A 27316-nucleotide genomic window follows, 5' to 3' on the forward strand; every position below is an offset into this window, starting at 1 on the left:
TGTTTAAGAGAGGAAGGAAGATTTCTCACAGTAGCTGGCTTCCTAGATTTTGGGGGGAAAATCAAAAGTTCTAGTATTTTTTTTTTGTTTTGTTTTTGTTTTTCGAGACAGGGTTTCTCTGCAGCTTTTTTTTTTTTTTTTTTTTTTTTTTTTTTTTTTTTTTTTTTTTTTTTTTTTTTTAAGAGCCTGTCCTGGAACTAGCTCTTGTAGACCAGGCTGGCCTCGAACTCAGAGAGATCCGCCTGCCTCTGCCTCCCGAGTGCTGGGATTAAAGGCGTGCGCCACCACCGCCCGGCTTAAGTTCTAGTATTCTTAAGTCTATATTCATGCTTTACTGACAGTAATCCTGTTAAGGTACAAAGTCACAAAAGACTAACTAGAAAATAACAGTTGACCAAGAGTTCCAAGGCATTTCACTCTGATCCACATTTCTAGTATTTTTGAGATGGAAATCCTATAACCATTTTGCACATATGTTTATTATCATGAACCCAGAACCAATACTTTGATACCAAATGTCTCATATCTACCCTATCCCTTGATTATTTTTGCTTCAGTAACTCATTTCTGGTTCTTTTCCATTTGGATAATTACTACAATGTCCATTTATTTCTAGATTCTTTCCACCCTGCCAATCATCTTTCCTTTACTGCTGTCATCAGTTTCTCTCACCCCAAAAGTTTTCATCAGTTTTCAATACCAGAAAGAATACTGCAACATTCTGTCTTATAGATATGACAGGGAAGTTACCCACTAAATCTCAACAATATGGCTGCTGATAATAGCAGTTGACTTGCCAATATGGATGGGAGAATGCTCATGGGGCCCTACCCTACATGAATGCTCATGGGCCCTACCCTACATGAATGCTCATGGGGCCCTACCCTACATGAATGCTCATGGGGCCCTACCCCTACATGAATGCTCATGGGGCCCTACCCCTACATGAATGCTCATGGGGCCCTACCCCTACATGAATGCTCATGGGGCCCTACCCCTACATGAATGCTCATGGGGCCCTACCCCTACATGAAGAACTGTAGGCTCTGAGACATGACTGCTGAGAGGAAGGGAATTTGTCTTCCCCAGGAAGGAGCCTCTAAATGATTATCTGATCTTATGTTGAGCTATAAAACACACACATAAGCAATATTAAATGGGCCCATTGGGCTTAACTTATATATTTACTACACATATATGTAATGAGTAGAATTTTTAAAAAGAAGCCTTGAGTTTAAAAGAGAGTGTGGGAGTGACAGAGGGTGGGGTGGACTAGAGGGAAGAGATGGAGGGGGATGATATGGTTATAGTTTAATCAAATTTAAAAAAAGAAACAGAAGTAGAAGAAAAAAAGATTTGTCCAAAGATTTTGATTTTAGTTTTAAAGAACAGGGGAAGTAATCTGATGTAGGTGGGTCTTTTACCTATCTGTTGCTTTCATTGGTTAATTAATAAAGAAAACTGCTTGGCCTGATATGTCAGAATATAGGTAGGTGGGGAAGTGAGACACAATTGCTCCTGGAAACACCGATCTATTCCTGAAAGAATGTTGAGCACCAAAGACACTCCACCTGGAGCCTTTCTTCTTGGCAGAACTGGCCTTTGGGCAAAGAAATGCCCATACCTCAACCACTGTCAGAGATACAGAGTATCCATAAATTGATAAAACAGGACTGTCATATCCTGCCAAGACAGGGTAAGATAGTTTTGAAAAGTTTCTTGCCTTTGAAAATGGTATGTCAGTTATGTTAGGCCTTAGCCAAAGTTGGTTGCTTCAATGCTGCAAACGTGACTTTGGGTGATTGCCCAGGTAGCTAGTTGTCTCTGTGATTTGTTGCATGTTTTGGAAGTTGTTTAATTGCACTTCCTAATTACTCAGGTAAGATTATTTCCCGTCTCAGATCTTTGATGGGGTTGAAGTAGATATGAATAATTTGCATTGGTATGGATTTTAAGGTCAATTTTGTTATATGTATATGTATTTCTGATATTGATTAAGGTATTGTGATTGTGTAGTTCATTTAAAAATGTAATGTATAAATAGGAAATATAGATTGTTAATGGATAATCATCGATAATAGTTAGGCTTGCAGTCATGTTAGATTTTCTAGATATATAGAGATATATTTCAGTTAGATAGACATTCTTCATATCTTTCAAAGACTACAGAATATGGTATTTTAAATGTTTTAATAATTTAGGGTTTTTCATGACAATGAGACACGTCTGCTCCTGGCAGCACGAGCTACTTCAAGAGGATGATGGGCATCGAAGAGGATCCTTATGGAGTTTGATAGCCATTTGGGCAAGAAATTGCCCTTGCCTGGACTGCTGCATAAACTGGACACAAAGAACCCACAGAAAGAGGACTGCTGAACTTGCCTAAAGGTGAGATGGTCTTTCAGGGTTCCTGATTCATGAAAGAGTATGCAAGACATTCTGCAGGACACAGCAGAAAGTGACTGAACTGTCTGGAATTTCCTGTTTCATGGAAATGTCTGCTGGATACTATGGGCCTGTAGGCCGAAGATGGATGCACCAACGGTACAGAGGAACTTTGGGTAACTGTTCAGGCAGTGAGATGTCTCTGTCATTTCTAGAGTTTTGGAAGTTGCTTACTTCTTGTTTACTTAGGTAATATTATATCCTTCTGGAGTCTTTGATGGAGTTGAAGAATGAATAGATAGTTATAGTTTTCCTTAGTTATGAGAAAAGATAAAGTAGATATAAATATTGTAACTGTAATTCTTACTTGATAGCTGTTTTGTTATATGTACTTTTACTATGTTAAAGTGAAAGCCTTTCTTTTTTGTTTAAACAGAAAAAGTGGAAATGATGTAGGTGGGTCTTCTACCTATCTGTTGCTTTCATTGGTTAATTAATAAAGAAAACTGCTTGGCCTGATATGTCAAAATATAGGTAGGTGGGGAAGACAGAACAGAATGCTGGGAGGAAGAAGGCAGTGGGGCAGACGCCTCAGGCAGTCTCCATGACTCTCCTCTCCGAGATGGACGCAGGCTAAGATCCTTCCCGGTAAGACACCACCTCGTGGTGCTACACAGATTACTAAATATGGGTTAAATCAAGATGTGAGAGTTAGCCAGTAAGAGGCTAGAGCTAATGGGCCAGGCAGTGTTTAAAAGAATACAATTTGTGTGTTATTATTTCGGGTGTAAAGCTAGCCGTGCGGGAGCAGGGCAGGGCGAAAAGCAGGCCTGCTCTCCTCATCACTACAGTCATCTGCCCTTGCACTTAGCACAGCACATCTCCATAGTGCTCATTCGCTGGAAACTTGTGGTAGGACTTCCAGGCCTTCTTAGGGCAGAGATAAGAAAGACTGACAAGGAATTTAAAAAAAAAAAAAAAACTCAAGATTTTTTCAGTATCCTTTCTGAGGAAGGTAAAATTATATAAAAGAATAGGCTAAGAAACTAAGCAAATAAAACATATTTTAAAGGAAAATCATTATTGCTTAAAAGACCATTGGCAATAATAATTAGATTGTACCTATAACTGAATAGTTACACTATCATGCTTTGATTTAGATAAAACAACTTTGTCTAGAGGTTCCTGACACCTGAGAATCATTATAGCTCCCCCAAATAGTCTGAATATTAAAAGATCAGAAGAGGACCATTGTAAGGTCCTTTAATATATGTGCCACAAACTTTAATTATGTTGACAGAAAAATGATTTTTCACCAGAGCTTTTTACACTTACGAGGACCATTTACAGTTTGTCAGCTATACAATGACAAATGCTTACATTTGCAGGATTTAGTTTTATTCATTAAACAAAGTTTCCATAAAAAAATCCTACTAGAATGTGTCAAAATTTAGTATAAATGACTGATAGCAATTTGGGGTAAATTGTCTACCTTTACTTAGACTTTTTTTTTGAACTTATGCCTATCTAATGGTGTTTCATATATATTAGGTAAACACACATTAAACACAAAGGCACCTCAGTCTGTGACTTCATGAGTTGATGGTTCACTCACTGCAAGGAAAAATAATCTACAAAAAGATGTAGAATGTAGAATAAAATTTAGAGTTTGCAAATGAAATAAAAAGTTGAGAAGTAGAATGTTAAAAGTGTAAGAAAAACATTATTAAGGATAATTTTAAATCTGTCTTCTTCCATGAAGTCCTTCAAGTCTAGCACTGTATCTTACTATATCTTTCAAATAAGTTAATCATCTAGCATATATTAGTTCATGTCATGAAGTGATCTTGAAAAGCTCTTACAACCCAAATATTTTATGTTACATAAAAATGTGTGTAATGAAATGAAAGTATGAAAATGAAAAAGGCCAAAGAGATTAAATTAAATTGCTAATTTAAGAAATGCATTCTAAAGTGCACTAGAGAAATACATGTATTTGAGTGCAGAGAATTTAGTAGAAGCTTAACAAATACAACCTCCTTGGAATATTCCCCTTGCCTCCCTCCCTGGATCCATCCAAACAAACAGATACTTAAAATTGACTTTCTATTCTCTCTACCAGAGTATACTAGTGCCTTGATGTGCTCGCATGTAACAAGAATAGAATTCTAAGGAATCGTTTTACAGCATAGCAAAAAGGTGGTGGAGTTACAGAAAGATCTATGCATCAGTCGGCTTGGGAAACTTCCAAGCAATGCTGAGAGTCAGTGCTCTGAAAGCTTTTGAGCTTTCTCTTTAGAAATAAAGATCGAAAGATGAATGTTTTTGGAAACATGTCTACATACAATACATACAAGGTTCAATACATACAAGGTTCAGATATACACACATGCACACACACACACAAAGAGAGAAAGAGAGACAGAGACAGAGACAGAGAGACAGAGATGGACACAAAAACTTCATTGACATGAGCTGAGAGAGAGTGTAAGGGGTAGGAAGAATAGCGTATGCTTATACTTGGCCCACAGGGTTTCAAGATACTGGAGTTTGATGAAATTTGTGGTATCTTACAACTCCCCACCATCCTTTGCTCATGTTTCATGTTATTACAGGCTTGTTGACTCTGTCCCGTATGTCTTTTCTCCTTATTTCTTTACTCTTCACAGCAAGATCAGTAATTTCCTGTGTGGGAATTTCTGACTTGCCAAGTAGAGACACAGCATCTCTGTTCTGTCTTGGCTCTTTATCTGTTTCTATTATAGCAATTAGCTAATGAGGCTTATTCTTTAGCTCTGTCTTTCTCTCTTAAGGCAGACTGGAGTATTTGTTCTACTAACCGTTTAGCATCAATTCAATATCTGGCACATAATAAACCCTAATAAATACCTGACTTAGCAGGTATTATTTCGAACCTTTCAATGTCATTTAATATTTATACCCTAGCTATCCAACCTCAGTTATCATTGTTCATTGTAGCAAATTTCCTTCAGGTCATGCTACTGCAAAACACTGTTCAATGCACTAAAAAAATAGACGCATTGTTTTAAGTTTCAATTTAGAGTGAATAATACTGATGAGCCCTAGGAAGTCATCTGATAGAGGCTTTAAAAAGAAAAAAGCAATAATATGAGAAAAATGTTAAAGAGAACTCAGAGTGAGGCACACTCTGAAACTGCCTATTGAAATTCAGAGAAGCACAGCAATTAAATCTGAAACCATTTGGCTTGGTAAGTACAACCAACAGGGGGCATTTAATTGCAACTATTAAGAGAGACAAGTTTGAAAACTGCCTAGGAGGAGAACATAGCCATTTTGAAAGAGTGAAGATATCTCTAAACTGAGAGCTTTATATCTCCAGGTTAGTCAGGGCAATGAAACCTTAACTAGGATATAAAGAAGGCATAAATGCCGACAATTTAACCAAGGCTGTTGGAGGAGAATGAGATTTTGGAAATGTCTGTGAATAAAAAATTAAAGCACTATCAGAAGACTCAGGGCTAGAGAGTAATTGTTCCATTAATCATTTTAACTAGATGAAAGGGAAAACTGAGTTTCAACAAGTATAGCACGTCTTTTGAATCCCATTAGGAACTAATCAAAATGACGACAGGAGGAAATCACAAAGGACCCTAAAATTAGTAAAGAGGCTAATATAACTTTTAAGAACAGTACTCCTAAAGCAAGTTTCTAAAAATCTGAATGATAATTCTAGAGGATATTTTGGAATATCTATTAAAATGTAAATGTACAATCGCTTAAGATTGTCCAATATAAATGCTTATAAAAGCCTGCAGGATAAATGTACATTTAGTATCTTTGCAATATTTGTTTTAATTGTCAAAAACTAAAAATAATCTAAACTCATTTAAAATGGGAACTGGTCAAATAAATTCTAAAAAAATCTAGACTACAAAAAGTTACTAAAAACAAAGAAAGAAGACCAGGATCAATTTTGGAATTGGATTGAAATAGGATTATCAGTAGAATCCATGCATATAAATGTAAGTATATATGCATATAGATATATATATATACACATACATATATTCATAGACACAGATGCATATGTTTGTACATACCTTTGTATATATACGTACACATATACACATATAGTTACATATACTTATAAATGAACTATTGAATGCACTCACTAATCTAAATGGCTGCCAAGTCAGGGCATGTGCATAGATAGAAAAATACACAAAGTGCCCACACTTGACCCTCACTGGAACTAGCAGGCAAGGAAGGCCCACCTGACCATGCCCGACCTCCACTCCACCACCAAGCAATAGTCTTCATGATGGGACCGTGGTCCCAACTTCAACATGAGGATCAATCATCTGAGCCCAGGACCCACTGGTGCCTGGAGGACTGATCACCAGAGACACAACACCAACTACACCAATTGGAGGAAAAGATGGGTAGATACCAAGGTAAGAACACACTGCACAATACAAAGGAAAACACAGTACCACACACACACACGCACGCACGCACACACACACACACACACACACACACACACACACACACAAAACAGTGGTTCTACAGCAGCAAGATTTGGACATCCCAACACAGAGGAAGCAGAAGAAGAAAACCTAAAAAGTAACTTTAGGAAAATGTTTGAGACTCTTAAAGAGGAAATAAAAATTTACCTCAAAGAAGTGGAGGAAAAGACAAACAAAAAATTGGAAGAAATCAACAAACCCTTTAAAGAAAAAGCAATCAAAAAGATGAAAAGCAATTCAAGACTTGAAAACTGAAATACAGACATTAAAGAAAACACAAACCGAGGGAAATCTGGAAATGGAAATTATGGATAAATGATCAAGAACCACAAATGCAAGCATAAACAGCAGAATACAAGAGATGAAGGAGAGCATCTTGGTGTTGAAGATACAATAGAAGAAATAGAGTCATGGGTCAAAAAATGATAAATTTAACAAAAGTTTAACACAAAATATCCAGGAGATGTTAGACATCATGGGATATGGGACATCATGAAAAGATCAAACCTAAGAATACTGGGGATAGAAGAAGGAGAAGAAGTCTAACTAAAAGCACAGAAAATATATTCAACAAAATCATAGAAGAAAACTTTCCCAACCTAAAGGATGCCCCTATGAAGGTACAAGAAGCTTACAGAATACCAAATAGACTAGAGCAAAAAAATAAAAGTACCCTTGTTACATAAAACACCAAACACACAGAATAAAGAAAGGATATTAAGCGCTTCAAAAGAAAAAGGCCAAGTAACATAAAAAGACAGACCCATTAGAATTACACCTGACTTCTCAATGGAAAAAATGAAAGCCAGAAGGTTCTGGGCAAGCTATATGTAAACATTCAGAGATCAAGGGATCTTACTATACCCAGCAAAACTTTCAATTACCATAAATGGAGAAAACAAGATATTCCATGGCAGAATCAGATTTAGACAATACCTAGACACAAATTCAACCCTATACAAAATACTAGAAGAAAAACTCCCGCCAAAGGAAGGCACCTACACCCACAAAAACAAAGACAATAGATGACCTCATTGCAACAAACCTCAAAGAATGAAAAAGCACACATAATAACATTACCTACAACAAAAACTAAAATGATAGGAACTAGCAATCACTGTTCATTAATATCCCTTAATATAAATGGACTCAACTCACCTATAAAAAGACAAAGGCTAACAGATTGAATACTAAAACATATTCCATCCCTCTACTGCATACAAGAAACACACCTCAACTGCAAAACAGATATCACCTCAGAGTAAAGGGTTGAGAAAAAATTTCTAACCAAATGGACCTATAACAAGCTGAGGTAGCTATCCTAATATCTAACAAAATAGATTTCAAACTAGGATCAATCAAAAGAGACAAAAAAGGACATTCCATATTTGACAAAGAAAAAATCCATAAAGAGGAAATCTCAATACTGAACATTTATGCTCCAAATACAAGGCCACCCTCAAATGTAAAAGAAACATTGCTAAAGCTTAAATCACATATTAAGTCCCACACACTAATAATTGGAGACTTTAACATGCCATTCTCACCACTGAACAGGTCTGTCAGACAGAAACTTAACAGAGAAATAAGAGAACTAACAGATATTATGACTCAAATGGACTTAACAGATATCTATATAATATTCCATTCAAACATAAAAGAATATACCTTCTTCTCAGCACCCCATGGAACCTTCTCAGAAATTGACCTCATACTCAGTAACAAAGCAAACCTCAACAGATTTAAAAAAATGGAATAATCCCATGATGCTAGTGACAGAGTCTCTTTACACGAGCAGGGTTAATCATAGTAAGTAGTAAGTAAGTAACTAAGGAAACATCCATCACTTGATGCTGCCTCCCTTCTTGTGTTTAGAGTAGCCACAAAACAGATCATACACCCACTGTGTGTGCACAGGTGCCAGAGCCATTAGATTGTCCCCAATCCTGTGTACCCCTGAGGACAGTGGGTCACTACTATCACACAATGAACCTATATTCATAATTTATGGCCAAAGGAAGTACAGGTGGAAGAGACTATGTTGGTCATAGATACATCTACAATGCAGCTTCTGTAACTAAAGCTCAAGAAACAATGTGGAAAGGGGACAGAAATATTTTAAGAGTCAGAGGACCAGGGAGTTTGTTGTGAGATTGTATCTCCTAGAAATGAAAGGTAAGCTATACCCATGATACTTCAACAATATGGTTGCCTAAATATGATCAGAAGGATAATAATACCAATAGACATACTGTAATGGAAGGGGAAGTTTCACAGGGCCCTATCCATAAACCAAGAACTATAGGCAACTAGATTGTAGAGAAAGGGAGAATTAGTTTCTCCCAGAAAAGGGCCTCCTAATCGGTTATCCAAGTCCAAGTGGTCAGCACTGATACCATATACACACAGCAACACTAATGGATTCAGTAGATTGTATTTATATATTTATGAAATACGTGTAACAATAATTATGAAAAAAATAGGCCATTGATTTGAGAGGGAGTAGGGGGCACCTGGGAGAGATAGAAAGGAAGAGAATGAAGGACATGATGTAATTATAATTTATTATAATTTAAAAACTTAAAAATATAATAGTAATAGAATATGATCTCTAGATATAACTGTGTGAACCTATGTATATATGTACACAAGTATACCACCCAAATCTCCAACAGACAGAATGACTGATATAAATGCTGATCTTCTTCCCTTAATAATCTGTTCACACTAAGGTTACATATTCCATGAGCTGCTCCTTACTCAGTAACAGAGCATTGACATCATAGATGATAAGGCAATTTCATCCCATTAAGTTGCAAGACTATTTCTATAGATAATTTTGGATTGAAGAGCACATGGGTCTGGAAGGAACTTTCCTGGAACTGTACTATAGTCTCCTCCTCTGATATTTCCCTTCTCCCCTCTTGTTAGTCTTTTTTTTTTTGAGCATTTTCAAATTGATTTTTATTGAGCTCTACATTTTTCTCTGCTCCCCTCCCTGTTGCTCCCCTCCCCTTCAACTCTCCCCCAAAGTCCTCATGCTCCCAAATTTACTCACGAGATCTTGTCTTTTTCTACTTCCCATGTAGATTAGATCTATGTATGTCTCTCTTAGGGTCCTCATTGTTGTTTAAAGTTCTCTGGGATTGTGACTTGTGATTTGTGGGCTGGTTTTCTTTGTTTTATGTTTATGTTATGAGTGAGTACATGTGATAATTGTCTTTCTGTGTCTGGTTTACCTCACTCAAAATAATGTTTTCTAGCTCCATCCATTTTCCTGCAAAATTCAAGATGTTATTTTTTTTCTGCTGTGTAGTACTCCATTGTGTAAATGTACCACATTTTCCTTATCCATTCTTTGGTCGAGGGGCATTTAGGTTGTTTCCAGGTTCTGGCTATGACAAACAAAGTTTCTATGAACATAGCTGAGCACATGTGCTTTTGGCACGGTTGAGCATCCTTTGGATATATACCCCAAAGTATATATTGGGTCTTGAGGAAGGTTGTGTCCTAATTTTCTGAGAAATAGCCACACTGACATCCAAAGGAGCTCTACCAGCTTGCATTCCCACCAGCAATGCAGAAGTGTTCTCTTTACTCTGCCCCCATCCTCTCCAGCACAAATCAGTGTTTTTGATCTTGGCCATTCTTACAGGTGTAAGATGGAATCTCAGAGTTGTTTTGATTTGCATTTCTCTGATGACTAAGGATGTTGAGCATTTCTTTAAGTGTCTTTCAGCCATTTGAGATTCCTCTGTTGAGGGTCTGTTTAGGTCTGTACTCCATTTCTCCAAACACAACTAATATTAATCTGGTGTCTCCTGCTTAGGAAAACTAAACTATCGCAAATGAGGCTGAAAACTGTCCAAGAAAACAGGTGTTGAAATGGGAGTTTGAAACTGGCTAGCGCAGCAGAGAAAAAGAAGGTTGTCTTGAATGGGGTAGGTGGGCATGCACTGATAATTCCTGAGAAAAGGTGACAGTTTATGAGCTAGAGATTTTGGTGACAGTGATTTGAAAAACACCCATCTGGGTAGAGAGATGTAATTTTAATAATTCAGGGATTTAAAATATATTGGAGGAAATCTATACAAAGAGAACTGAGTTTTAGATTATACAGAACTCTGCTGAGACCCTGAAGAAAAGCAATAGGCTGAGTGCAGGAAGCATGTAAGTAAGAAGACGTGCTAAAAGAATAAATATGGCTAAGTAGAAATAGGGAGATCTTGACAGCTACAGGTCTTCAGAGGTGTCTGAGTGTTGAATCAAGTCTGCTCTGTTATACTGCCAAGAGTCTGTTAGAATAACCCCAAAGTCTAAAATATGAATTAGGGGCATCTGGTTGAACGTTTCAGGCATTTGGAGAAAATGCCTTACTGAACACCAAATGTTTCCAAGGAAGCTCATCCTTCCCTAGTAAGAGGTACTACCTACATTGTGTTAGAAAATGCGAAGATGCTCCACCCATAAAAAAGCAATAGGTAGTTAGCAATTGTTCCCAGTAGTGTCCTGGACAATGGTCAAATAATTAGAACTCAGTATAACCCAATTAAACAAATAAAGATAGGATGCAGCCAACAAGTTGTGAGAATTACTAGGGAGAGCCAAGGATGTCCTCTTGGACCATGATTTTTAAAGGCACTTGATCAAAGAACTGGATTTTGGATTACTTTCTTGGACATGAGACTTTATGTCCTGGCAAAGATTGCTGGAGATGGGGCAAAATTATTGCTACTGTCATGTTTAGAAGCCTGGCAAGGGCTATGACCATAGTGAGCAAAATAGAAGTGTTCTAGTTGCAATGACAGATTATAGAGGGAGATATGAGGAGCTTAGAGAAATAGCCATGTTAAAAATGGATATAAGGCCAGAAGACTATCTGAAGGCTATGTTCTAGAGAAAATCTAAAAACAAACAAACAAACAAAAAAACCCAAACATTGTAATTGCTACATATGCATCAGTGCAATCTAATGCTTGATATGAAAAACTTAAATGAAGGACTTTTTATTTTTGTTTTGGATCATGATTACAGAGATTTCAATCAATAATTCTTGACTCCATTAATGTAAGGCAGGGTGTAACGATAGAAGGAACATGTTAAAGAAGGAGACTGTTTACCTCAATGGGGACAAAAAACAGAGGCCATCAAAATCCTTGAGACTTTCTCTAGACAGGTTTCACCTTCTAAAGTTCGTACAATCTTCCTAAACAGCACCACAAGCTGAAGACAAAGTATTTAATGCATAAGCTAGGGAGGGAGTGGCCCATATCCCTCCTTATTTGCTGTTATTCAACAAGACTGGTGTGAGTATGCGGGAGAGGGACACCGGATCACTAAGAACTCTGATGGTGACTTTTATCTACAGTCAAAATTTGGTCTTGTCAAAACCATGGAGATGATCTGGGGAGGAGGTAGGAAAAGCAAGAGAAAGCATTGATGCTCACTTCCTGAAGGCCAAGTAGTAAGTAGGTCAAAGGGATGCCAGCTGAGCTTTACTATCAGAGATTTGTGGAAATAGCAAAACATGACATCTCTAGAAGCAAATACACAGACAGAAATATGGGTGTTACTTAATGGCTACACTCTGCCACCAAAGAAACAAAACACAAACCAAAAATGAATCAGTGGGATTAGGAGGATGGTCATCCTATACGCTTTGATCACTTGGAGTTCCTGTGCAGAGCAGAGAGTTTCAGTTAGGTCTTTAGGGAAAAAATGTAGGATTATATATTATCATAATTCTCCTTCCTAAGAGGGATCTACGGCCATCTATTCAGCTTACTAAACTGAGGAAAAGGGACTACTCAGACTCTGGAGGGATATTTAAACAGGGTTTGAAAGGACGGTGACACCAGAAGAACTGAAATATAATCATGATCCTCATTTGAGAGTGCAACAAATACAGAAGTATGTAATAAATATAATTCCAGAATTAGCTTAATTTAAAATTAGATATCTACCATTTGTTGATTGATTAGATTCACTAAAAGAATGGGTATAAAAAAGAGGTGCATCATGCCACTAAGATTAATCATCCATATTTAAATTCTAGAGAGAAAAATGTTATTAGCAAAGTGTCGAATATGAGAATTATTTGAAAATTGAAATTCTGAAGTGTATTCAGTTGTGTGCTTTTTTTCTCCCCTATGGGCATGATCATCAAACATTTTGGAGCAGAGCCCAAGAGCTCTAGATGAGAGACAAAATAATTCAACATTAGTGCTCTGATCATCTTTTACTAGTTCTCTTTGGCAGGACCAATGTTTGAGAGAAATGTTTTTATCCACTCCACATGTCCAGCAGTGACTGTGATTGGGGAAAGCAGAGGCTAGAGAGCCACAGCTATTAAAACAATCACCACCACCATAGCCAATCACAGGATGTAGAGCTGATCCTGCCAGTCTCGCTTTTGCCTCTTGGCACTTGTCTGTGTTTTCACATGGGGGAGAAACCTCCCAAGCTAGCTATCTTCACTATCAGGTCAGAACTCCAGCAGCGACTCTTAGCTTTCCACTCATCCCAACCCCCACTCACAGCTAATTGCATCCTCTCCTTTGCTCATCATGGTGCTGGTGGGTGAGGCATTAGGCTGGCTGGGAAAAGTAGTAGGGCAGATGCTGCAGCTTTAAGTGAAATCAGGTGTTGCCTTCCCTGAAGTGAGGTCTGGAAAATGTCAGTTGTTAAGTAACAAATATTGGCAGCCAAACCATCAGCCCTTTCCACTGGGCTCAGTCTTGTCTTTCTCTACAAGGAGTATTTGAGTTTTCCCCCTTCTTTTACATTGCCTCATCCTCTTTATCTCTTCAGAGTTCACTGAATAAAAATTTCCATTTTGTAGATGTTCATCTGACGTGATTCTAACCATGTTAGAGATGGGATGGTTGGGGATGAAGGAATTCACAACTGCCATAACACTCTTTAGTACTGATGAGATCCTAAGCTTCTACCTGTGGAAAAAGTGTAAAAGATTTCTTGAGAAGTGGGGAGAACAACTGAACCCTGACTCGTTTCTTCATGCACTGAGAGCCATCAGCAGAACCACAGCAACAAAACTGGATAAAGCCAAGTTATTGCAGAGTTGAGAGAACAATCTTCTTTTCATTGTCTTTTGCTAAGTCAGTCTGGAGTCGTTCCATTGCAGAACTGAAATCCAGATTGTAGAATCATACATATGTACATGCACATCTGATTTATGATCATCTTTATTGTGTTTGGTTGATTTGCATATACACATCCTCGCATTCTGGGACTGAACCAAATAGCAATGTGGGTAGGTCAGACAGTCCCATCTTAATTGAGGTATGCTTCTTATCCTTGGATACACTTCACATTTACCTGGCTGAAACATGAATCACTGCAATATAACTATGAGGTCAATGCCACTGGTTTTGTAGTCTAGTTGGGGCAAACATAATCTGTAATGAAACCTAGAAAATCTGAGTTTAGTTGATGTCTAAAGAGCAAGTTAATGGAATGACTTTGGAACTTAAAGTTCTGACAAACTAAACAACTACAAGAAAATAGCAGAGGATCTTAGCTAAGAGTCGTTGATAACCCACCCTTTTCCGTGAACGCTGTATCTGTACAGCCTCATCTGTCTCTAAGGCTTACCTTCTAACTTCAGGCTAATATTTTATACCCACACTGAAATTTAAAGAGACTAGGGCTCATCTAAAACCCAGATATCCCATGTCAACTATCTTTATCTCAGTGGTTGTCTAAAACTCAGATCTTCTTCCATGTCAAATATCTTTCTCTAAATGTTTCATGTGGATTTTAAACTATACATGTAAAAAATAATCTCAGAAGCCAACACTAATTCTCTGAATTGATGAATGAAGCCATTTTCTAGTAATCTCAGAATTATTATGTGTTCTTCCCTGTCTCTCATCTATCATAACCAGAGTCATGCAGGAAGTCCATCTACAATCTTTTCTAGATGGGATCGTAGGTCCTTACCACTGCTACTCAGATTCAATCCAGTAAATTATTCACCAAAATAATTGCCGTACATGCCCTCTTCTTAGCATCCTCCAACTCTTTCTCCATACTAAAGCTTGTCCACATATCTATCCCCTATATAGAATCCTTGCCAAATAATTAAACAGAATCTAACCATAAGGGAACAATCCTACAAATTCACACTTGTAGATTGTTGTGGAATATTATTTTAACTGAGTAAAGATTTGTTACATTTTTTTATGCGTGGAATATTACTTTAACTGTGTAAAGGTGTGTTACATTTGTTTATACTGTGGAATATTACTTTAACTGTGTAAAGGTGTGCTACATTTGTTTATACTGTGGAATATTACTTTAACTGTGTAAAGGTGTGTTACATTTGTTTATACTGTGGAATATTACTTTAACTGTGTAAAGGTGTGCTACATTTGTTTATACTGTGGAATATTACTTTAACTGTGTAAAGGTGTGTTACATTTGTTTATACTGTGGAATATTACTTTAACTGTGTAAAGGTGTGTTACATTTGTTTATACTGTGGAATATTACTTTAACTGTGTAAAGGTGTGTTACATTTGTTTATACTGTGGAATATTACTTTAACTGTGTAAAGGTGTGCTACATTTGTTTATACTGTGGAATATTACTTTAACTGTGTAAAGGTGTGTTACATTTGTTTATACTGTGGAATATTACTTTAACTGTGTAAAGGTGTGTCACATTTGTTTATACTGTGGAATATTACTTTAACTGTGTAAAGGTGTGTCACATTTGTTAATACTGTGGAATATTACTTTAACTGTGTAAAGGTGTGTTACATTTGTTTATACTGTGGAATATTACTTTAACTGTGTAAAGGTGTGTTACATTTGTTAATACTGTGGAATATTACTTTAACTGTGTAAAGGTGTGTTACATTTGTTTCTGTTGCATTTGTTTAATTATGAAGAGATATGTTGCTGTTTTGCCTTGCCTGCCTAAGGTACCTGATTGGTCTAATAAAAAGCTGAATGGCCAATAGCTAGACAGAAGACAGATAGGTGAGACTGGCAGGCAGAGAAAATAAATAAGAGAAGAATGAGAGGAAGAGGAAGGAGGAGAGAATGAGGGAGAAAGAGAAGGACACACCCAGGGTCAGAATCCAGGCAGTTGCCAGCCAGATATGGATACAACAGAAAAGTAAGATATACATAAGGAAAGAAAAGTTTAAAAAGTCCCAAGGCAAAACATAGATGAAGAGAAACAGGTTAAGTTATGAGAGCTATCCAGGAACGAGCCTAAGTTAGGCCAAGCATTCATAACTAATAAGAAGTGGCCATGTCATGAGTCGGGAGTTGGTCAGTAGCCCCTAAAAGAAAGCCTGATACAGGAGATATTCTACAAGAAAACTGACTTGTATTTTTAAAAGTAAAGCCACAAGTATATAGTAAAAATGTAAATGTCATTAAAGACAAAAATATAGTTGGGGAAACTGTGACAAATTTAAAGAAAACTACAGAGACAAGAAAACTAAATGTAATCAGGATCCTTTGGGGGAGTCTAGGATTGATAAGGTGGATGGTGGGATATCTGTCATTGACTTTATTGTGCTAATTAGGAAAGCATATAATAACAGCTGTATATTATGTGACAATGAATCAATAAGTCTTATATTCTCAGATCCAAAAGATATTCAGGACAAATTGCTGTGTTGCTTATTAGCATCCAAAAGTACATGCTGGCCTCAAGACTCTCCCAGCTTCACAAATACCTATAACAGAGTCTATGCTGGGGTCCTGGCTCTTTTCACCCTGACCTCTACTCTAAACATCTCCAGCTTATGGGCTTCTCTTTCCCCCAGCTTCCTATTGAACCCTTTCCATTTCAGCCATGTGCTCAACTTGGTCTTCTCTTTTGTCTTCCTCTCTTGCTTTCCCCATCCACACGGCCAAGTCCACTCAGCTGGCCACGTTCAGTGTACTACTTTCTCTCTCTTCTCTGGGCTCCTCCAATACCTCTTCTGTACTCTCCTTCATATCTACAATAAAATCCTTCCCCTCAACCATACCCTGAAATGACTATGTTCTCATTTTATACATTAAGTACAGCAATGGTATTGTGATTATTGAAAAGAATATTCTTATGGATAAGAGATACATTTAGTATTTAGAAAAAAACATATAGGTATAAAGAAAGGAAATATGACAAAATGTAAACAACAGAATATAGTCTTTCATTTTTCCTGAAAGTTTTAATATTTCAAAAAATTTTGGAGGAAAGAAAGAAAAAGAGGGAGGGAGACAGAATGGGAAGAAGTGAAGCATGAAGCGAGGGAGGGAGAAAAGAAAGGAGGGAGAAAATGAGTACTACTAAATTGAAACATTTCCCAGTAGACATCTATATGGAATAATAAGGGAATTTCTTGAAGACTAAAAGTATTTGAAAATATAGAAGTGGATGAATTTCTAGATATTTATTACACAGAAAAACTAATCAAGAAGAATTAAATAAACCAAATAACTCTGTAATAAAACTGAAGCAGTGATAGTCTCACAACCAACCAACCAACCAAACAAACAAACACAAAACAAAACAAAACTCAAGAATTGAAAAAATTCACTGATGAATGCCTATCGAACCTTTAAAGAAGAAGTTTCAATGGCCTGAATGCCTCCATGAGGACTAGCTTTCATACTGACAGAAGGGGCCATGCAAGCGATAGAGGCAACCAACAGTCCTACCCTGTTATGGCGCCTGATATGAACCATATCTATGACCAGCATGACACTATACTCCTCAGGGTGCAGTAGTGGCATGAATACCTTGGTGGTAACCAATGTCTCTCTGATTGAACTTAAGACACACTCAGCAAGAGGGAAACCATGGCTGGTACTGGAAACTTAAGTGTTACTGAAGATATAGTTTTGGAGAAGACTCTACAAACACTACTAAACTATCATGATTCCTAGCAACAATCTAAACATTTGTCCTTGTACCCACAGATAAGTGTAGTCTCCATTCTTCATCAAGGAAACTTCTCTTTGCAAAAGATGGGGACCACTACAGAAAGCCATAACAAATCAAAATGGAGAACTGTGGAGCCCCTGACTCAGTGGATACATCTACAAAACCCTCTTGCACCTAAAGCTTAGGGAACATTGTGGAAGAGGAAGAGAGAAGACTGCAAGGCCCAGATCAGGGAGTTTGCTGTGAGACTGTATCTTCTTGTACTGTCATAGGCTACACCTATAAAATCTCACCAGCAACACTGGCCAAACTTGACCTGCGTAAGGATGACACTGATAGACATGTCAAAACAGATGAGGCAAAGTCCACAATGTCTAAGTCCTACAAAAAGAACTACAAGCAACTAAGGACTGCTGAGAGCAGGAAAACTGTCTTTGTTAAGGAAGAGCACACCAATTGGTTGCCCAACACCAAATAGCCCTGAAAACATATTATGACCAAGATACAGATACAGGTTATATTTAGGAATATACATGTATAAGTATATACACATATGCATGAGATAACAATTAATGAAAAAGAGATCATGAATGTGAAAGTGAGTGATGAGGAGCACATGGAAGGATTTAGGAGGGGGAAAGAAGAAATTATAATCTCAAAAATAAATAAATGTAAAATGTCTTTAAACTGTTTCATAAATGTATGTAATGAATTTTATTTATTTTCATCTCCAGTTATCATCTCTGATCCTTCTTTCTCTAGAACTGAAACCCCTCTTCTCAGCAAGTCCCCCTGCTCACTTCCATGTCTTTCTCTGCGTGTGACCCATCAGGATAATTAAGGTTGCTTGTATGAATGTGGGTAGGAACATATGTACTGGGACCTGGAAAAGTTATCAATGGCTACCTAATTTTTTCTACAAAAATACTAAAAGCACACAAATGATGCTAGGAAAATTGGATGTCCATCCACATGTAGAAGAATGAAAGTAGACCCTATCTCTTGTGCTGCACAAACACAACTCTAAATGGATCGAACCTTCACATAAGAACTGAAACTCTAAAACTTCTAGAGGAAAAACATAAGAGTAACACTTTTAAGATGTGGGCATAGGTGAGGACTTTCTAAATAGAATTCCAATTCATCAGTAAATAAGGCTGACAATTGACAAGTGGGTCTCATCTGCACAGAAAAGGCAACTATGGATTACTGAAGGAGCAGCCTAAAGAATGAGAGAAAATCTTTGCTAGCTGTACATCTAACAGAGACTTAATATCTAGAATTTACAAAGAACTCAAAACCAGATAACCAATCAAACATACAATCTAATCGACATTCGGAACTGAACAGAAAAGTTTTAAAAAAATACAAATGGTCATTAAATAGTTTTAAAAGTGATCAACATCCTAAACCACCATGGAAATGTAAATCAGAACTCCTTGAAATTTCATGTCACTGCAGTCAAATGACTATTTTCAAGAGAGCAAATGACAACACATGCTGGCAAGTGTGAGGGGAAAGGAGAAACTTTATTTCCCATGTGTGATGGGGGGGGGCGATAAACTAGTATATCCACCATGGAAATCAGTGAGGATGCCCCCAAGAAGGTTATGGGGTCAACCTACCTCCTTCTATTGAATCTAAGGTCCACTCCATGAAATAGAATCCAAACCTGATATTGCAAAAGGGGCCAATAGCCTCTGGTTAGATGGTTCCTAGGCCCTAGAGTAGAGCACAATACTATTATTCTGCTAATTGGACACGGATTTAAAATGACTCCTAATAATTTGCTTCTATACTCATAGATCAGAACACCTCTTAGCTCTCGTCAGAGAAGCTTCTCCTTGCAGACTGCAATGAATACAGAAACCTACAACTAGTCAAAGAGATGGTTTGGTCCTCATATGGGATACGTTATACACATGGCACACCTCTGGGGATTTGAGAACGATGGGGTAAGCAGCAAGAGACGGAGGTGGCATATAGCACTAAGGAGTGGGTATTCTCCAGAAGCAACAGGGCAACTGCCCGGCTGAACTTTGAGTGATTGTGACGCATACACAGAATTTGCACAAGTTTAAGCCAGAAAGAATTTCAGTGCACAGAACTGTGAAGAATATATAAGAGAAAATTAAAATAATCCAAGAATCAAAATGAAGTAGTAATAATGGCGATTTTCAAGCGTTAAAAGTTGTCAAACTAACAAGGGGCTACAATATTAAATCTTGGGAAATGAGTAAAATAGATAAAAGGGGTATTTTAAAAAATAGTCCGGCAGTTTGAGTTTAAAGCAAAGCTTTAAGAAAGAGAGGCGTCAGTGCAGAAGGACACAGAGACAAGCAGACCACAGCCAAAACAGGTGGTGCTGGGGGTTGAGGTGTATCAAATTAGACGTGGTAGGACATGCCTTGCCACAAGGTGGCACTCACAGCTCCCCTTTCTCTGAATTTCTATCAAGCATTCAGCAAGGTTTTACTGTACTAGAACAAAGAAACTATCTTAAGTTTCATTGCTTGCACATAGCATTGTTTTTCTTTTAGGGCATGAAATATAATGATGTTGAAATTCACTGGAGGGTTAGGGTAGGCACGGAGATCTGGAAAAAGGAGCTAATGTGATGTTTTTGTAGATTCTCAATATAAAACCTAAACAAAAAGGATGTGACCATCACTTAATGGCCAAAAACAGGTGTTGGATGGTAAGCGGGGAACTGCTGTTGAGCATGTGCTGGGAAAATCAAAGCAGTGAATACAGGCCGCTCACACATCTTCTAGAAAAGAGAGGTAAATGGGTGGGCAACTCTGAGACTGGAAAGATGGCTCACAGCCAAGAGTACTGGCTGTTTTTGAAGATGACCCCAGTTTGGTTCCCAGAACCCACATGGTAGCTTACAACCATCTATAGTTCTAGGGGATCTAGCACCCTCTTCTGGCCTCCACAGATAACAGGAAAACATGCACTGCACAAGCAGGAAAAAATTTATACATTTAAAAAAAAATAAATAAGGGCTGGAGAGATGGCTCAGTCATTAAAGGGTAGGCTCACAATAAAAAATAAATAAATATTTAATTATCAAATTAACTGTATTCTAGAGATACTTCTATGTAACAAAAAATCTTTTAGTTTCTTGGTATTAGAGAGCTTACTTATTTTCAAATAAAATCATATATGTTTCATGCAATAATATATACTGATTGTTTGCCTAACATGCAACTAGTCAGATATATATATATATATATATATGTCAAAGTTTTTGATTATCTAGTTTATATTCCTTTTACTAAGTTATTCTTACTAGTTTTCTAGTTCAAGGCATCTACTTAGATAATAAACTGAACTTTCTTTTATTTGTTTCACCCTTTTTGTTTGTTTGTTTACAGGGCTCGTACCACAGTGCCTATGTTGAGATCAGAAGACCACATGTGGCAGTCAGTTTTCTCCTACAGTGTGGCTTGGGGGATCAACACCAGGTTGCCAGACTTGTCAGTAAGTACTTTTAGCTGATGAGCCATCTCACTGGCTTGTTGATTTCTATGTTTCTAGCATGCCAATGGTTCTCTGAGAGAAATCTATTTTGAATATTTTTTCATGATATTTCAAATGCACAATAGTTAAAAGTTTAAAAAGATAAAATTCTGCACCCATTTTTGGGGGGAGTGATGGGTAGCTGTTCCTGAAAGAATATAGCCTCACTACACAATTCAAAATAGTTTTCCCTTTAACCAATAAGTGTATTCTCTCTTTCTGTCTTCCTCTCCCTCTTGTCCCTTTCACCAAGGTGAAAATAATGTTACTGTCTGTAAGGAATCATTTTATCCCTTTGTGATACAAACAGGAGGGAAATGAAGACAACTTTGGCTTTGTTCCACCCCAGTGTACACAGGAGAGGGTAAAGGGCTTCTATGGATACATCACCAGCAACTCCATATAAACCAAACAAAAGAGAACTTCAAACTCTTTTGTGGCTAGCCCTCCATGGGGAACAGCCTTCTCATGGAGTTGGAAAGAATAAAGGATGTTTGAACTCACAAATGCCTGAAAACATCATGGCTGCCAAGTGTGGCTGGTATTTGTACGCATTTAAAAGAGTCTAATGAAGCCCAGCTCCATACAAATTCCTACAAAAATTAAAGAATGGAAAAGGGTTACTGCCACCCAGGGGTCAGAGTGGTGGTTATTGCTCCAACCAGTTGTACAAAGGAGACCTGTCATTTATAGATAGCTCCAAAGTCTTGCATTAGCAAGAACACCATGAAGACTGGCCCTTAACCAAAGAATTTATTCTGAGAGACATTTAATATGGAGTAAATACAGTCTCAAAGAGAACAGCTTTGAAGGAGAGCTTTGAAAGGTCGGAAGAAGATGAAATGAGGAATGTTGTTACTTAGTGCCTTTATTAAACAAATGCTTGCCTTAGCTCTTCTCCAGCAAATCTCAAAATGTGGTAAAGTAATAATGACATGCCTACTTCACAGACAAAAAATAAGTTGGAATGTTAAATTTTTCATTAGGGTGAATCCTCAGGCCATGGGTTGTTTCAAAGTATATGAATGCCCCCATTTCCACCAGCCAGAAGACCCCTCTTCTCTCAGGGACATATCTACTGCTCCATAAATGGTCCAGGGTCATTTGGACCTCAGATGTTCTTCTTTAACTGTCATGCAGTTAGGCTTGAAAACTTCCTCTTAAATCCGTATGTTTCAGTTCTTTGCTCCGAGAAGGGACAGGTGGCTGCTTCCATTATGTCAACAGCACTTCAGACATTAGCTATTCTGGTATCTCGGTCACTTCCTGTTATAACATCAACAGTGTGGAAGAGATAAACTTTATCTTCTTTCTCTTTTAAAAGCTATCTATGATATTACTTTCTTCAAATGATTTATTTTCTGTTGCTACTCATTACTGGCATTTCTACATGCAAATGAATTCATCTATTTTTCATTTTTCAACTGTCACTGAGAACCTTCTATATGCCAAGTATTTTTCTAGACAGTGAGTTTATAGTTCACTATTTTATAGGTCTATATTTCATGTAGGTAAAACTGGAAGACTGAGGAGTCAGAGAGACACTGGGCAATAAACAAGCAAGAGAAATTCAGATAATGATAAGTTCCATGAAGACGAGAAAACAGGTTAATGTAACCGAGAACCTCTTTTGTCTGATTAGTCCAATTGCTGTCATGGGGTGAGGTGCTGAAGTGTCACATTTGATTCAGGCCCAGTGATGACAAGAAGTCAGCCAAGAACAGATCTGTGAAGAGAATGTTAAGAGAAAAATAGCAAGTACACTAGCTCTGAGGCAAGACAAGCTTGGAAAGTTTAAGAAACGAAAAGTAGGCCAGCATTGTTGAATCTTAATAAAAGGGAATGAGAAGTAGGACATGAGTTCTCAGAATCCCAGAGGCAGTCCAAGGCTAGAAAAACATGAAGAAGACAGAGAGGGTAGATCTCAAATCTTTTAAAACTCCTAGTCATTTTAATGGACTTTTCTTTCTTTTCTATTTATTTTTTAAAGAGTTTCATATATTGCATAATTATTAAAACTACCAAATTTCACTAGTAAAACTATAGAATATTCAACAAAATTAGATCTTACTATTAAAATATTTTATATGTTTTGGCATGGTGCTAAGAAACTCTGCTCATAGCAAAAACAAATTCCATTTCCCCAATGTAATGGCCCTCAAGTTTATTTGGAACATTTTTTTGTCATTATTTCATTGTGCTTCATTTAAGTATGACATCAGTTAAGTTTCCAATATTATAAGTCTCTTTGTTAACGAACAATGAAAAGTGTCTTGCATCACAGTGCCACTGTTTGATTGTATAATAACATAAGCTTCAGTAGTCTAAATGAGTTCCTTGAGTTACTGTGGTCATTTTCTCAAATAAGCAAATAAAACCATGTTTGGCTTCCTTTACAAATGTAAAATTATTTTTGTCATACCATATATATGTTTATATTTCTGTTTAGAATATTTTGTATATTGGTGCAAATTAAGGATATTTTTGTCACATTGCACTAGACATTTCTTCCTCTGATTAAGATATTTTTATATATGGTCACAATTTTGATACTATATATCTGCTTACAGATTGTTTATTTTTTAATGTGAAACTTTAGTCTTTATGATATATAGGTTATTGAGAATTACAGGGTAATAGTTACCCATATTTGTTATATTTAGTTAGGTTTTCTAAATTCCCAAAGATATATTCCTTATAGATAGGTAATCCTCAAACACTTTAAAAACCTACAGAATATGGCACTTAAATGTTTTAGTAACATAGAATTCTGTTGACATGAGACACAACTGCTCCTAGAAGCACTGATCTACGCCTGAGAGGATTATGGGCACTGAAGAAATACCATATGGAACTTGTTTACTTCTTGACAAAACTGGCCTATTGTGCAAATAACTGTCCTGGACTTGACTGCTGACAGTAAGCACATTGTCCAATCCAGACAAGCAGGACACACACAAAAAGTAACTGTTGAACCTTGCCAAAACAGGGCAGAACAATTCTTTCAAATTTTCCTGCTTCTGAAAATGGTCTGTCAGATATTCTAGGCCTATAGGCAAAGTTGGATATCTGAACATTGTAGGGAAGCATTGGGTAACTGTCCAGGCAGTCAGCTGTTTTTGTCTTTTTTTATCTTTTTAAGTTATTTGCTTGCATTTTCTGCTTATTTAGGTAATATTATTTTCCTTCTCAGGTCTTTGGTAGGATTAGGAAAACTAGATAGTAATAGTCATAATCATCTCATATCTTCACTAAGGGCATATTAGGTACAAGACTTGTCCAGGATAGGACAGCTATTGGAGCATTACCTGTGGTCTGGATATTTAGAATGTGTTTCTGGCTTGATGCTGCTCTTGTTGGTTGTAGTTTCATTTTTGTTTATATTAGTGCCTTTTCTTCTGCTGGACAATACTTGATAGTTCTTATTGTATATAGTTGATGTTAGGATTAGAACTTTCTTAATTGGAAAAAAAGGGGGAAATCATGGGAGCTCAATCCATTTAGCTAATGATTTTGGGGCAATTTGCTACGAGCATGGTTTTCTCTGGCGATGTGACCAGATAAAACAGAGAAGAAGGACCTAAAACTCTCTCTTGGGTGCTCAGAGCTGGAATAGTCAGCAAAGAGGTAGCTTGAGGTTGGTCCTCTTCACCCTTGAGCAGAACAATGGGAGAGTGGCAGCTGGATGAGCAGTGGCATCTACCTTGTTCTATATTTGTGTCTGCTTTATTTATTTATTTATTTATTTATTTATTTATTTATTTATTTATTTATTTATTTTAGCAGAGACTACACTCTAGTTTCTTGGCTGCCCAGGCCCAAATAATCACATTAAAATTATATTAATTACAACACTGTCTGGCTGATGGCTCAGGCATATTTCTAGATAGCTCTTATATCTTAACACATTTCTATTAATCTATGTATTACGATGATGCTGTGGCCTACCGGTAAGTTTCCAGAAACTTTCTCTTTCAGCAGCTACATGGCACCTCCCTGTGTCTGCCATCTTTCTCCCTGCATTCAATTTGGTTTTTTCTACCTAGCTCTATTCTGCCCTGCCATAGGTCAAAGTAGTTTTTATTAACCAATTGTAGTAATACATATTCATATCATACAGAGGGGAATCCCACATAAGTTTTTTCATTGCACACCTTAATACATTATTAAAGAGAAAAAAGAAAGACACTTGAAGTACTGCATACCCTCTTCTAGTTCTTGTTTTCACAAGGGTCTCATCTTTGACAGGTTCTACTCAGCCTCACTTAATCTTTCTGTGAATTTGTTAGTCAAGGACATATTCTAAGACATATTCCTCCTCCTTGAGTTTTTTTCCAGTCTCTAACGAATAACTCAAGTAAATGATTTCAACCTACACCTCTAAATTAGGTACTCTAAAAATTAATACCACCAGCTAACTCTGACTCCAACCATTTCTTCAGTCTTGAACTGAGAATACTCAAGGCTAACTTTATCAAGGCATCAAACGTATATTTCCCTCTCAGAAGCCCCTAGTTTCTGTGAATGGTACTGTATTTTTCCATCCATTTTGAACTACAACTTCAGTTTTTTTTATTATAAAATCCCCAATTTCCTTCATCAAGAGTGCTCTAAGAACAGTGATTCTGTCTGAGACATACTACTTGTACTTGGTTCTGTTTTTCCCCCAACTTCAGTAACTGGGGCATTAGAATTCCAGTTAATGCAACAGTTCACATAGTAAGATGATGCCCTTTTGTAACATTTAACTAAAACCTCTAAATTCTGGAATCTTTTAGGAATTGAGAGTAATGTGTCAGAAACCTTCTAACAAATACTTAAGAGAGTTTAAAAAGATACATTTTTGTGGGTCATAAAGAACAAATCAAAACAACATTTTCTTTATTGGTAAAGCATGTTATTTTATAGCTAGGTCAGAATAATGGAAACATCTGATAATCTTCAGAAAAATCACGCCAACAAAAAATGAGCACAAACTGGGCTATCTCAAATTGAGCTCACATTTCCCTAATTTTTACAATCTATATAAAAATACATTTTCATAATTATACTGAGAGCATCTTTCAATGGTGCCATAAAGTTTCAGTGTTATGAATCTCCAATTAGTGTCATGGCTGCAAAGCTCTGAAGTTCTAGTTTACTAGGATAACTTACAAGCTAGAGTTCATCTTCATGAAAACACTTATCTTTAATGACTAGTTTCCATTAAAACTGAGTCCCCAGCTGTACAAAACATCCACATTCCAGATTTTAGCTTTCTGCTTTGTTTTTCTCATGTTATTTGTTATAGGCCAGATATCTACCCTCCCAGTTTTCTTTAGAGAATACTACAATTGAAATTTACTTGTTTCTGTTTCAGTAGTTTAATACTCAGGCTTTGGCAATAAATAGAAAAAGACACTTTTATTTATAAATATATTCACACTAGTTGTATTTGCTTAGAAAAAAAGTTACAGCCTTAGTGTCTACTCATAAGTGCGTAGAAGACAGGATGGCAGTATAGAATGAGATAAAATTGTTATGAGTTGATAGTTACTTAAACTGAACGATTGATTCAATGAACAGATTCTTTATGACTTTGCAAATTTTCCATGGTGATTTCCTTTTAATAAAGGTACTGTTAATATAATATAACATATAGAAACTAATATTGATCATCCTGTTGTCATAGAAATAAGGCAATTATAAACTGGCAAATAAGAAAACAAGATAATAAATAATAATTTAAGTATAGCTCAAACTGGGAATTAAAAAATACTCCCTTGGTGTGTATCTATGAATACATGTGTGTACACACACATCTGTATATACACAGATAGATTTCTGGACAGAAACCCACCAAACTAGCATTTAATCCTGGCAGCTAGGAAGGATAAAAGCATTGGTTCTTGGCTTATTCCATATACTAAAATAATCTTTAAAAATAAAAATAATAGCATTACTTATAATTTTAGATTAACTTGTAAATTATATTCTTATACGAT

General features: G+C 36.8%; 1 protein-coding gene across 3 annotated transcripts in view; it reads right to left on the reverse strand.

Moving 5' to 3' along the window:
- The window catches only part of Hpse2 (heparanase 2 (inactive)), a 598898-nt gene that overhangs the window by 243297 nt on the left and 328285 nt on the right, over positions 1 to 27316 (reverse strand). The gene's annotated exons all lie outside the window — the stretch shown is intronic.

The sequence above is a fragment of the Arvicola amphibius genome, chromosome 1 (genome assembly GCF_903992535.2).
Source record: "Arvicola amphibius chromosome 1, mArvAmp1.2, whole genome shotgun sequence".
In the NCBI taxonomy this organism is placed as follows: domain Eukaryota; kingdom Metazoa; phylum Chordata; class Mammalia; order Rodentia; family Cricetidae; genus Arvicola; species Arvicola amphibius.